Source organism: Apis cerana, linkage group LG3 (assembly GCF_029169275.1).
Source record: "Apis cerana isolate GH-2021 linkage group LG3, AcerK_1.0, whole genome shotgun sequence".
In the NCBI taxonomy this organism is placed as follows: domain Eukaryota; kingdom Metazoa; phylum Arthropoda; class Insecta; order Hymenoptera; family Apidae; genus Apis; species Apis cerana.
This window is the reverse complement of record NC_083854.1, coordinates 2454047-2467399: the sequence shown is the minus strand read 5'-3', so window position 1 is coordinate 2467399 and position 13353 is coordinate 2454047. Positions and strand designations below refer to the sequence as shown.

Here is a 13353-nt window from a genome sequence, read left to right as displayed (position 1 = left end):
GCATAAAAAGATATTTTTGTAGGATAAAAAAAAAATTATAAAATATTTAATATAGGATGTCATTCGATAATTACAATTCGAAATTAAAAGATCAATCCTACGAAAAGAATGTGTTTTATGTAAAATACGATATGAATTCAAAACGTTACAAGTAAATCTTGAAATAAATAACAATTAATGGATATAATAAAAATAATTATATATATATATTATTTTCCTCCTAGTTTTCTCATTTTTGGCAATTGCTTCGAATGTCAGAACAATTTGAAAAACACTGGCCTCGACTTACAACGAATTTCTCCTCCAATTATATCTTTTCTACCAATTTACCTTAAACTCGTTGATGATATTAACACCAAATCGTCTATCTTCGAAGAACAAAACAAAATTGGCGGGAAATACAAATGTAACTCACTTCTCATCACTTAAATCAAATCTAACTCTATCTTCATAAAACGAATATATATATATACATACTTACAATATGAGAGAATCGTTACGAATTAACAATCGAAAAATCGAATGCGCCGCTCGCCTGAATTAACGTAGTGTGTGGACGCGTGGGTCGATCTCTTTCACTGTCTTCGACGCGTCCGAACTCTATGAATGGAGGCGAGGATGAAGAAGGACAGAGGATCGTCGAGAACGAGACAAATGTGGTGGGGAGGAGAGAGGCGCTCTCTGGCGAGAGGGTTGCGGAAAGAAAACAAGAGGGAGAGCTAAGGAGTGAAAATGGAGCGGGGGAAAAAAGAGGCAGAAAAAGACAAAAAATAAAACGTGCAGCGTTGGATAAGCTCGTAAGGGACGCGTTAGAAATGAAACACGAGGACGAAACATGAGGGATGAATGGGGGAAAAACACGAGGACTTTTTTTTTCTAAAAATGAGAAAAGATGGGAATGGAAAAGCGACGATGACAGGGAAGAGAGACGGATCGACGGATGAGGTTAGGGGTGGAGAGAGAGAGAGAGAGAGAGAGGAGATTCCGCGCAGGCGGAATCCACTGCCAGGGTCACTCGTCTCACTCCTTCCGCGGATCACTCTTGTGATCATTCTCTTTGGCGGAGCGCTCAGTGCGCTGCAAGCGCTTCGAGGTTGCGTGTCGGCCTTATCGCTTTCCGCGGGGAAGAATTTCGGATTGAAATGTCGATCCTTGGATCACGAGTGGCGAGTGTGAAGGGGTTATTTTCTTGCACGAAGATTATGTATAAGGGAGAAAAGTGAGAGGAAGGGGGATCGTGAGAGAGTTCGCGCGGCTCGCAGCCGGCTAAAAAAAGGAAACAAACGCTCGGGTGAAAATCTGAAAACGGAGCCAAGTGATATCGACGTCGGGAGTGTCGTCGACGTAATTTTAGAACATTTCAAATAAGGTGCCAATAAGATAAAAGAGAAAAAAAAGAAGAAACCCGTGCACGAAAATCGGGGCGGATTTCGAAGAAAAGTGTAAACACGATCGACGATTCAAGTTGGAACAACGGTCGAAGAATCTTGAGAAGAAAACCTGGGACCTGTGTTTAAAAAAAAGAAATACCGTTTCGAATTCGAGAAGAAATAAAAGGAAGAATAAAAGAATATACGTGGAGAGAAAATATTTTTCGAGACAAAGGTGCGGATTAAATTTGCGTAAAAAAGGAGAAAGTAATACGCGAAAAACGAAAAAATTATTGATATCAACGTCGTTCCTCTAAATCCTTGAAAATCTCGTAATTTATTTCCCATAATTTTAATTAATTGACATTCCGAATTGTCTTGTTTCTTGTTCCTCCTCATTCTCTTTTGGATAAGGGAGCGCGGGATATGTTTGAATAGACAAAAAAAGAACTTATGTCAGGATTAAGTATAAAAGCCTCGAGCCTCTTAACAAACTGTTGACCCGAAAAAGCGTTTTTCCTCGTTAACTTAGCCTATTCTTCTCGCCCTCCGAATGATATATTTAAATTCCTCTTCATCCAGATCAGATTGATGCGTCGACATTTTTTAATATCTCTCCACTCGACATTACCCCCCTTCTACGAATCGTTTATTCAAAATTGGTTTTCCCATTTATCCACTCAAGTTTCATCAGAAGTTACAGCGAATATTAATCCGGTTAATTCTAACGAAAAATATCTCTTATCTGCTGCAAGGCAAAGTTTAACCAACGTTAATATTCCATATCATTTCTGACATTCAGAGGATCGTGTCAAACGAACGATAAAGCGACGATTTAAATGTAATTTTATCATCGTCGAAATCAATTTCTTAAAAAAAAAAAAAAGAAGAAGAAGGAAAAGAGGGTATAGATTTTTGGTCACAGGCGCGAACTGAAATCGATGCGTTAATTAAAATTTGATAAACTGTATTGGCAGCAAAGCGGCAAGAAAGATAATTAATGAAGGATTAATTTTTTTGCTAGGCGAAGTAACAAAGTTTTTTCGAAGGGGAGAAACAAATAAATAAATTGCACGGAATTATGCGACGCGAAATTAGCTTCATTCGAATGAAATTATTGTTTTTAAATAAGGTGAATCGCCGTCGAAGATAAAACGAAGAACTTCGAAATTATTCTATTACTTCTTTCATCTTTAAATAACGATTAAATCACGGGAAAATATAGTTCCGAATGGTTGTTCGAGGTCGTCCAAATTATTAATTTCTCGGAATAATCAATAAACTATTCAAGAATAGTTTTAATTTTTAAATTCAAATTTAAAAGTAAATAAACGAACAAGAGGTATTTCTATGATAATTCTTCAACAGAATATTAATTACGCATCGCATTTAAATCTACCGATTATCGCATCGATAAAATTCGACAGATGAAACAGGAGCGATCGATCGAATCTCCATTAAAGAAAAATGATATTAGTCGAAGCAGCGGGACAATAAAAAAGATACGATAGGCTCGACTTTTGTCGCAAACGTGTAAGAAGAAATTCGATTATCCCGGGTTCGCGAACCCGAAAGGGATCGTTTTCATGATTTCAAATCGAAAGGAGAGACCGTGGCGCCCTCACAGCAATTCGATCGTGCTTGTCAACGATCGTCGAAGGAGGACCGTCTCGATTTTGTCTCGATATCTCCGGCAAAGATAAGAGATAAAAGAAAACGAGGACAAGAACCATTCGTGTTTGGACTTCCTGCTATTTCTCTCGAGAGACAGAGGAAAAGAATGCGAGAAAACGGGGGAAGAATTGTAATCGACTTTTTTCGTAGAAAACTGTTTCTGGATCTCTTATATAGAGTCGTATAAAGGGAATAGCTCTACGAGGATAGATTAAAGTTGCAAATTTATCCGCAAGAAAGAGAGTCGTGTAATTTAAAAAAAAAGAAAAAGGATTAGAATCAAGAATTCCTATATATAAATAAACACAGTGATGAATGGAAAAAATACGATGAACAGTGTCTGCAAAGAAATAAAATATCCGAAAGTTTTGAGGTTATGATCGATGAGAGAAACGCACGAGATATGAAACGTTTGAAAGATACGTCGTTTAAACGGTTTTAAATAAACGAGTGTAAAGGTAGATCTCCTTTAAGCTAGAAGATATACGAGACTGCATAGGGAAATTATATAGAACAGTGCCAGACCTCTATGTGCGATAATCTTACCGACGTGAGAGATTTAATGTGCAATCTCGAATTGTTTCTTTGTGATCAAAAGAAACTGAACTCTGTCCTATTGTTTGAGATTAACGATATTTTTCGTATCAACAACTGAAAGATCGTCTTTGCGAAATTAGATGCAATTCCCTTGCGAGTTTTCCGCTTCGAAATATTTGAAACCGGAAAGGACGGTGTTACACGCTATATCAAAAATCGATAGAAGGAGGGGCAAGCTGCAGCATTTGACGAAAAAATCTGTGACAGATTGCTCGATACGACATGATTTACGATTCTGATTATTTTTTACGTACATTCCTATTGTGATTCGTTCTCGTATATTCTAGTGATGATTGTCATGGAGAAGCGAGTAATTATGTCATGATTTCGGATATTTGGAAATGCGAGTTAACACGTTCGATCAGGTGAGAAAAAAATAAAACGGAATATGCTTTTGTTTTGTTTACAGCTTTTTCATATTATGCGGTTTTCGTTGATTGGGAATAAATGTAATCGTCGATCGATTTAATGCTTATTTTCCACGCTATCGTATAAAAGTAGAATAATAAGATAACGATTTTTAAACGAATGACGATATAAAAAGGCTCTAATTATTCTTTTATTTAATCAAATTGTTATCAAAAAATTGTGAAAAAAAATAGACGTTTGTGTAGAATGTTTTACTTTTTCGATCAGAGCGGGAATATAATTTGATTAAATAAATATGAGAAAAAAATATTATAGCAAAGATATAAATGTTTTAAGTTTTATAGACAATTTTATAATAACATATGTTTATATTTATGGAAAATTCAATAATATGCAAAAAGACATAAAATCCAAAGTAAAATGTATATTCAAAGGATGAAGTAAATTTTAAATTCAATTCCATTTTATAGTTGCATCCATATAAATTTTAATTTGCATAAACAATTTACTTACGATATTTCTCAAAGCTTAAAATGTTTAAATTCTCATTCGATCATTTAAAACTCGTATTTTCTAATGTATGCATATATTTTTCAATAATTTTATATAACATTTCTTCCCGCTTATAAATTATAATAATCCTGAAATTTTGCAGAAAAAAAAAACAGAAAACACTCTTGTATTTTATTATATTCAAGTTGAAGTTAATATTAACTTAAATTATTTGTTAACCATCATATTATTATTATTATCTAGGTATAACATTGTTTACCTGAAGAAAGTTTGCCTCTAAGTTATACATTATAAGCAATCTCTGAAACAAGTTCAAAATCACTCATATATATTGCATTTTAATCGGATAAAATAAACGGCACGAGTTAGACAAGTTGACTTGAAAATTGCTTAGTGTAAATACAATTTAAAATCTCGTTTAGATTAATCAAATTGAATTCGAGGGTCTTGAACTCGTGTAATTTAAAACTACTTGGGCAATATAAACCTATTATTTATTTGACTTGCAATATCCTTTCACGTTTCTACATGTTGTTCCCAATCATCAATCAATTTGACACTTGTATTTAAGTAAGTTGATAGCGCTTTATCAACGCTGTACTTGTTGTTCGACTTGAGTTGAAATATTCTTTCAAGTTGAGCTTCTTCCAACTATTCTTTATTTCAAATGACACGTCTTGATCAATTCGTATGACATCTGACTTTAAAGAAACTGACTGATCTTTTGAAATTTATGTTTTGTGGAAGTGGAAAAATATTATTCAACGAAATATATTTAAAATTATTCTCGTACTCTACCGTTTTTTAAATTAATTCAAGTCGAATTTCAAAGTCAATTGCTTGTATTCAAATATGCAAGAATGTAAGAAGAAAATTAATCAAAAGTCTTATTATTTATTGAAATCTTCATTGAAAATTGTTTTAAAGGTACTCTCCCATATATATTTTGCATTAAACACTTAAACATGAAATGTAAATATTTTACAATGCAATTAGAGTATGTTGTTATAATAACCGCGTAATAAACTTGAAATCAAATATATATACATAAATGTATATAGTATCAAAATATACAAAGATAAATTATTGTAATTAAAATACGATTATCCATTGTTAAATTAATTATTCAATCTGTATAGATATTCCAATATAACCTTTCAATTACAGAATAACGTGTAATTCGAAGATATTTATCTCTATTAATTCTATATTTTCACGAGAATTTATCATAAATTTATCGTAATTATATCAATTATTTCTGACGAGTGAAACTCGTGAAGCTTTAATAATGAGTTCCATTGATGTTAAATTATGAGAAAATAATACGAGGGATAAAAAAAAGAAAAGAAAAGAAAAGAAAGAAAGAAAAAGGTGTAGGAAGCTACACGTTGTGCGAGTTGAGGTAAAGTTGGTGTATTTGGATCGACAAATTCACCGTATCAGGGTGAATTATTCAATCGGTGTGAATAGCTAAAACAGCGAGAGATTCACTCGACCAATACATATGCAAATATCGATGCGTGCAGACGTTTATTTGACTGCGAATTCGAGTATCATCATCGTTATTCAGTGTGCTATAGAAAATTATTTCATATTTGATCATTCGATATCTCTGTGTTTTATTATTTTAATGGAAATTTTGAGGCAATTTTCATTTATTTTTTTCTTTTCGCAAAAATATTTTTCGTCAATCACAAACTTGAATGATGGAATATCTACAATTTCTCCTAAAAATATATATATTTTTTTAAACTATAAATATCTATCTTTTCTTTTAAATTTTTCAAAATAACGCTTCGAAACATGCTTAAATATGCTTTATCAAGAATATTTTATACGTGAAGGATACAATAATTGATGCGTCACGAAATCTGCTCGACCATATCTTACGATGATAGATGACAGAATCTTTATTTTTTAAATAGAAATAAAAAATATTAAATTTATCATCTAAATTAATTATTTATTTATTTATTTCTTAAAAAATTGACTATCTTCTGTTCGACGATGTTAAAAAAATAACAACGAAAACGTGAAACGAATGTAACGTTTCTGTTTCTGTAAAAAGCAATAATCATCGTGTGTATGTATATATATATGTAAGATGACAATGGTTGAAAAATATTTTCCCTCTCCACTCGAAATAACACATCTCGATGTAAGTACACTCGTAACGGCATAGCCAAAGATCGAAAGGATCGTTCACGATAATGCGAAGGCGGGAGAAAATAAAACGCGAGAAAGGCATCCTTCTACATCGTGAAGTAACCTTCCTAAATTTTCGATTTACGACCGAGATTTCCGACATCAATCGCTTTTATTTGGGGGTAGTCATTGGCCGTTGAGCCCGAAAGACTAAAGCCGATCGCTGTACTTGGCATTTTTCTTCTTCTTACACAGGAGGAATTTTTCTTTTCTTTTCTTAATGTCGATTTTATGGGAATGGAATTTTTTTATCGTGAGTTTTACTTTACTTTTATTACGAGTTATTGTGAGATTCGACGACGAAAGAAGGAAGAAATGAGGAAGAATGTGGATTCTAGGGTATATCTTCTTTATGTCAAAAGTATGAATATATATATATATAGGATGTTTCGCGAATCGAGGGCAATTTAAATTGATTAAGATTCTACGTGCAACAACGAGTTAAGAGAGGAGATAATAAAATTTGTTCGAAGCGAGTTGATTCGTGAATATGAATCATATGAATTATCTAATATTATCGATAAGAGATTGTTCTATACGTGAAAATAAACAAGATAGATAGAATATTTTATCGCTTGTGTCCTTGTTTTTGAGAAAAAAAATTTCGAATTTATTTTTATTCAAGATCAATGTTTTTGTTCTTAGATAAATTTTGCAAAAACCACGATAATTAATAAGACTTAATATTTTTGAAAATGTAAATTTTAGAAAACCCCCTTCTCTTTTATTTTATTTTACAAATAAAAATTCATCCAATCTGAAAATTTTGATTTTAATGAAGTGATTTTTTTCTCGAGAAAAGAATTTGTTCAAAGAAACAAAATCAACTATTTTACAGTTTGAATACAATTTTGCTTGAGGATTTTACAACTTGAAAATAATGGAGCACTAAACATTTTACATCATCTAAAGTTGTGTATCACTTTGTGTATATTTTCACCTCTAAAAATTTTATTTACAACAATAAAAATATAAACTACAGCACATAAAACGAACTAATCGTTCTCTTCTACATTTATTTTGCACTCTAATATTAATTTCAATTACAATTAAATATTTCATAAAAAAAATTGAGGTCTCAATTGAGCTAAAAATCACTAGCTAAAAATCTTTATATCAATAAATATCCTCTTATATTTAAAATACAAATTTTCAAGAACTGCATATTCATGTCTCTGGTATAAAGTGGGTGATATTGCACGGGAACATATGTGCCCGAGTTTAGTTTTTAAAGAAGATCGTTAATGCGTTACGTTAACGTTGAGAGCCATGTGTTGTGTAGCTTCAAAATCGTTAAGTCGACTCGAATTTATTGTTAAACTACTGTTATTTTAAAGAATTATTAAATATAGAATTTTGGAATTGCGATTCTTCAAAGGAGAGTGATTTTTTTTTTTGGATTGAAAGTTTGTCGAGAAACAATCGAAGAAAATTCTCTCGCGTTGATTTCTGTCGAGAAAATTAACTTTGAAAATTCATCACGCGTAGGCGTGCACTTATTATTAGACAAAATCTGTTTCGTTTACTGAATCTGGCCAACCATTGCTATTCATGTTTATAAACAATGTCAAAACTGTTGATATTGCGATAGTTTGTCTGCTTGTCAAATAGCTATGCCAAATAGTTTATTCCAAAAATCATTACGATTTGAAGGATAATATTCGTTTAAACAAATGAATGATTCGATAAAATTGATCTTTAAGAAAATTTCTTCAGTATCTTGTAACCGAAATAAATAAATTATATTAGAATTCTTTGCTTGTTACTTTTTCAAGTTGTAAATTATCGGGATAAATCTTTAACTGACGTTGTTTATAAATTTAACGCAAACAAACAACAGGTTAACTGTTTTCAGTGAATGAATGAAACAGAACGTGTCTAAGTGCATATTATATGGCTACTGTATTTTAGGAACACGTTGTATAAATTTTTCTATCTATGCATCTTACTTATATGAAAATTTCTCTCCACATTGTAAATAATAACAAATGTTTCGTTTACTAATTCTACTAATTAATTGTTTTTTTTTCGATTTTTTTAATGTTATTAATGAAACTGCTTATATATTTTCGTTGCATTTGAGAATTTAAGAAATCTAAGGAAGAAGGAATGTTTCTTGCATCTTTGATAAACACGTATAAAGAAAATTGCTCGATGAATTAGACGTTAAATGTTTTCAATAAAATAAAATATAAATCAACTTGTTTTACAAATTTCAAAATTTAAAGCGTCTGATTATAATAAAAAGTATTTATATTTGATACGTCATTGTGCGCTTTAGAAATTATATTTAACGAAGTTTCCTGTCATATGAATGTGAACTCTCATTAATCGGGCGAAAAATCGTAAATAAACTCTTACATGTTACATGAACAATTTGGTTACATGAAATTGCTTGTTCGACAAGTTAATATAAATAGAGTTCCACTGTACAATATTTAAAACTTTGTACGGTAGAAACGTTAATTTCGTGTTTATTACGTGATATATGACCCATTAATATATAAATATACGTGTATCTACATAATTTAGTTAATTACGTTATTTTTCCTTCGAAAAATTTCAATTGTTATCTAATCGTTAATCGTTGAAAAAAAAAGATTGTCAAAGGTAAATTTTCAATCGTATCGTATTGAAAATTAATTGCAATTAATTCCTAATATTTAGAGGAAAAGGCAATAATAAATAATTCGTCATCTGATTTTTATTCGTTAAATGGAACAATCGCTGGAGTAGAATGCATTGGAGAATAAAGAACGCTAATATTTCTCTATGGTAATATCCATTTTAAAAAAACGGATGGATTGTTATTAAAACTTTTATAAACAGTGCTCGTAAAAAGGAAAAAAAAAGGGAGTGTTATCAAAAGCAGTTTACGTACAGAGTGTGGAAATACGGTTGCATTTTAAGGATTCTTTCACGTTGTTTCTGTTTCATTATATGCAGAGGCGGTATTCAATTGTGAATTTTAGGAAAATTCTTGCCAACCAGAATGTTAACCACCGACCCTCCTATCTCACGCCCGAATTTCCCTATCCTATACACGCCTTGTACAAGATCTTGACAAGTCAAGAGACAAGTCATATTTGATCATAATTTTTTAATTGTCTCTCATCGATCGGTGGCAATCGTTTAAATGTAATTTTAATATAATATGTTGCATTACTCGGTCTTACGAGTAACATGATTGTTTCAAATTATTTCTTTCACGAGGAAAAAATGTTTCATGTAATAAAAGTTGTAAAAGTGTAAAAGAGATGTAATATGACTTTATTAATTATTTTTGTTAAGTGGAATATTTTCTAAATGGAATCATATATTTTTTTAATAGTTGATTTATAATGGAAAATTATTATATCTTTAACTCAAATTTTGTAAAATCATAGGAAATTAAAGAAGTTTGGAAAAAATTAGAATACTCTGCGTATAATGGACAATTAAAAGAGAACACTTTTCCAATCACGTTAATAGTCGGCAATATTATCGAACTGAACAGTTTTCCAATAGAAATAACAAGAATTGTGTAATTCGATTCGTTGCCATTAATTAATCGTGATTATTGGTTAAATTAAATTAATTAAGTTAGGCGGTATAATTCGTTCGTTAATCGATTAAATAAAATAAATAAAAATATATATATAGTTATAATTATGTAATTAAATATTCTGCGATATTTAATTTTTTTTAAAAATGCATTATTACACGAATAAAAATATTTTTCGTATATTCGTATAATCAATTATTTTATTTTTTTATTATTTTAGACTTTCAAGAAATTTGAAAAAATTCTGGAATACTCATTTCTACATACTATAAATTCAATGTACAATTGCATGATCAAATATTTAAAAAAGATTTATATTTTACGTATTATACATTATATATAATAAAAATAAAAATTCTTCCATTTCGAAAGGATTTAAAAGTGAAATTTTCGTTTACACGAGCAATCAATTCAAATTATCTACAAAGATTTAAATATATTCTTCAATTTTTTAATAATTTATTCATATATGTGCATAAAGCTTGAAAGAAAAGCTCAATGAAAAAGATTTTTCAAACAGAAAATTTTACAAAAGCGATGAATCTTAATTTTGAAATCTTAAATATTGATGAAGAATTTTCAGTGCATCCAAAAGTGAAAGAAAAACGTGAAAGAATTTGATTTGACAAAAAATGGAACAATACACGTATTAAAAATTAAGAAAACTAAAAATAAATCTATTATATAAAACAATTACACACGTATATGAAAAGAAGTATAGCGAAAAAGTATAAAATACAACTTTTTTATTTGATATGTAATCATTTTTCAGCATGAATAGATGATCAAAAAAAAAAAAGATTATTCTATGTGCTGCTATCGTTCAAAAAAATTGTATTTAAAACATAAAAGAATACTGAAACTTTGGATATAATACATTTCAACTCTCTTAAAAAGATTTAAAAAAAAAAGTGCTTCGTATATAATTCATCATCTTTTACACAAAAATTTTTATTCAAATCAAAATTTTTAAATTAGATTCCCTATAAAATGATGTTCGAATATTTTTACGAGCTAATATATTTTTTCTTATCCTGAAATGAACTTTTCGAAGTAAATAGCTTTAGACCAAATTCTATTTAAGGGCTGTTTCATGGTTACCCGAATAAGAAATTTCTTCTACCTCTTTATCCGATAGATCCAATTTCAGCAACTCTAACGCGTAGATTCTCCAAGCTATGGAGAATGGCAAAATAGTTTTTGGAAAGAGTCGAAGTAGATATTTTTATTTGGAATCATTCCAAATCAACGATTTTATAGTAGAAAATACTTAATTATTTCATTATAGCTACATAGAAATATAACAAAAGGAAAATGACTTGTTACATCACGAGCTTTGAGAAAATATTAAACAATTAATAAATATTAACACTAAAACTATCTACTTGCAATACATATCTAGTTCAGGTTAGTCTAATTCAAGTTATATACGCAAAATGAAGATGAATAAGTGCATATAATCAAGTATCTATCTCAATATCTCTAATAATTCATCATTAATTTCAGACAAACAATATATAACTGATAATATTTCCTTTCATTTTACAAAAATTAAATAAATCATTTATCTATCTAGCAGATAAAGAACGAAAAAAAATAAAAAAATGTCAATCTTCATAAAATAAACATCATTTGATTTTCTCATCCGTAAAATGTAACGGAAGAAACAAATGGCTGGATGAGAAAAATTAAAACAAACAGAAAGAGATAAAATGGATCAAAATGCATCTTCCTAGATATTTCGTTCAACTCGTCGAAACTTCTTCTCTATCTTTGTAAGAAAAAAAAAAAAGAGGAAGATCCGTTCGTTCAAACGATAAAGGCAAAGATTAACCAAGTAAATAAGCGTCCTTGATCTCTCTCTTGAGAGAGAGAGAGTCCAACTATACGCCTTGAAGGTACAATCAGGATAACGGGACTAAGCGCCACTAAATCCATGTCTTTTAGTCAACAACTTAAATTGTATTCTTGTAATAAGTGTCTCAACTTTCTCAGCTTGACGAGACGTATTCCATTAGGCGCAGAGTGTTTCGAATTCAATGGAACTTCATTTGTGCGAACCAGAACTTACGTAGGAATTGATCATTTCTAAAATTCAAGATGAATTTCTACTATACCTGGACTGTATCCTTTTATATAAGAACGTGTCTATAATATGATAGAAACGGATAAAATATCATTTATGATATAATATAATTAAAAAATTATCATATTCGCAAAATTGTTTTAAATTGTATGTAAGAGTTGAATACATTCATTAAGCATTTTAAAGAAAATATTTTTATATGAACAAATAAGTTTCTACTTCCCAAGATGTGTTTCTTGTTCCGACAAATTAATATTAATGGAATTGTACTGTACAATAGAACTTTGTATATTATGAACATTAATTTCGTGTTTATCACGTGATATACATGTTCTGAAGATATAATATTTTGAATGTAATATAATAATGGATCAATTGGGGCGAAAAAATGTATATATAATTTCATTTAAAGGAAAAGAGACGAGATCTTTATTTTATACCGAATAAAAAGTTTTTTGTTAGTTTTCGCTATTTAATTCGGAAAAAAAAATTTTTTTGTTTCTTCAAGCAAATGACACATTTTTGAAAAAAATGATTCAAATTTTATACTCGATTTTAACCTAAATTTTTACACTTGGATTAATATATAACTTATAAAATTTCATATAATACAATAAAAGTATCATTAATATGTTTGCAATACAAGAATTTTTGCGATGTTTAGACTTTGGATTTTGGATTTCTATCGATGTAGAAAACAGATATATTTTTTCAGAAATTTTCTTGAAAAATTTGAAATTTATTGGAAATTTTAAACAATGACAAAGAAAGATAAAAGATTGTATGTAATGTCTAAAATATTCATGATATAAGAATTTATTTTCATTGAAAATAATATCGTGGTTCTGAAAAAAGAAATCAGATAGAATAAAGAAGAAAAAGAAGAAGAAAGATTTTTTACTCTCAAACCGCTGGAAAGTTATTTTTTGATATCAGATAATATTTCTTATTATATAAAAATAATTTCGAATGAAAGAAATTAAGAAGTTAAACGT

General features: G+C 29.7%; 1 protein-coding gene across 2 annotated transcripts in view; it reads left to right on the top strand.

The window, feature by feature from the left end:
- The first annotated feature begins 490 nt into the window (after positions 1-490).
- Positions 491-13353, top strand: part of LOC107997138 (FMRFamide receptor) — a 29348-nt gene continuing 16485 nt past the window's right edge. Inside the window, exon 1 of one of the 2 annotated variants that reach the window (XM_062073386.1) lies at positions 491-1605. The gene's annotated coding sequence lies outside the window, so the exon portion shown is untranslated. Of the gene's footprint in view, positions 4007-13353 lie in introns of both variants that reach the window. The other variant, XM_062073385.1, reaches the window with a different exon arrangement.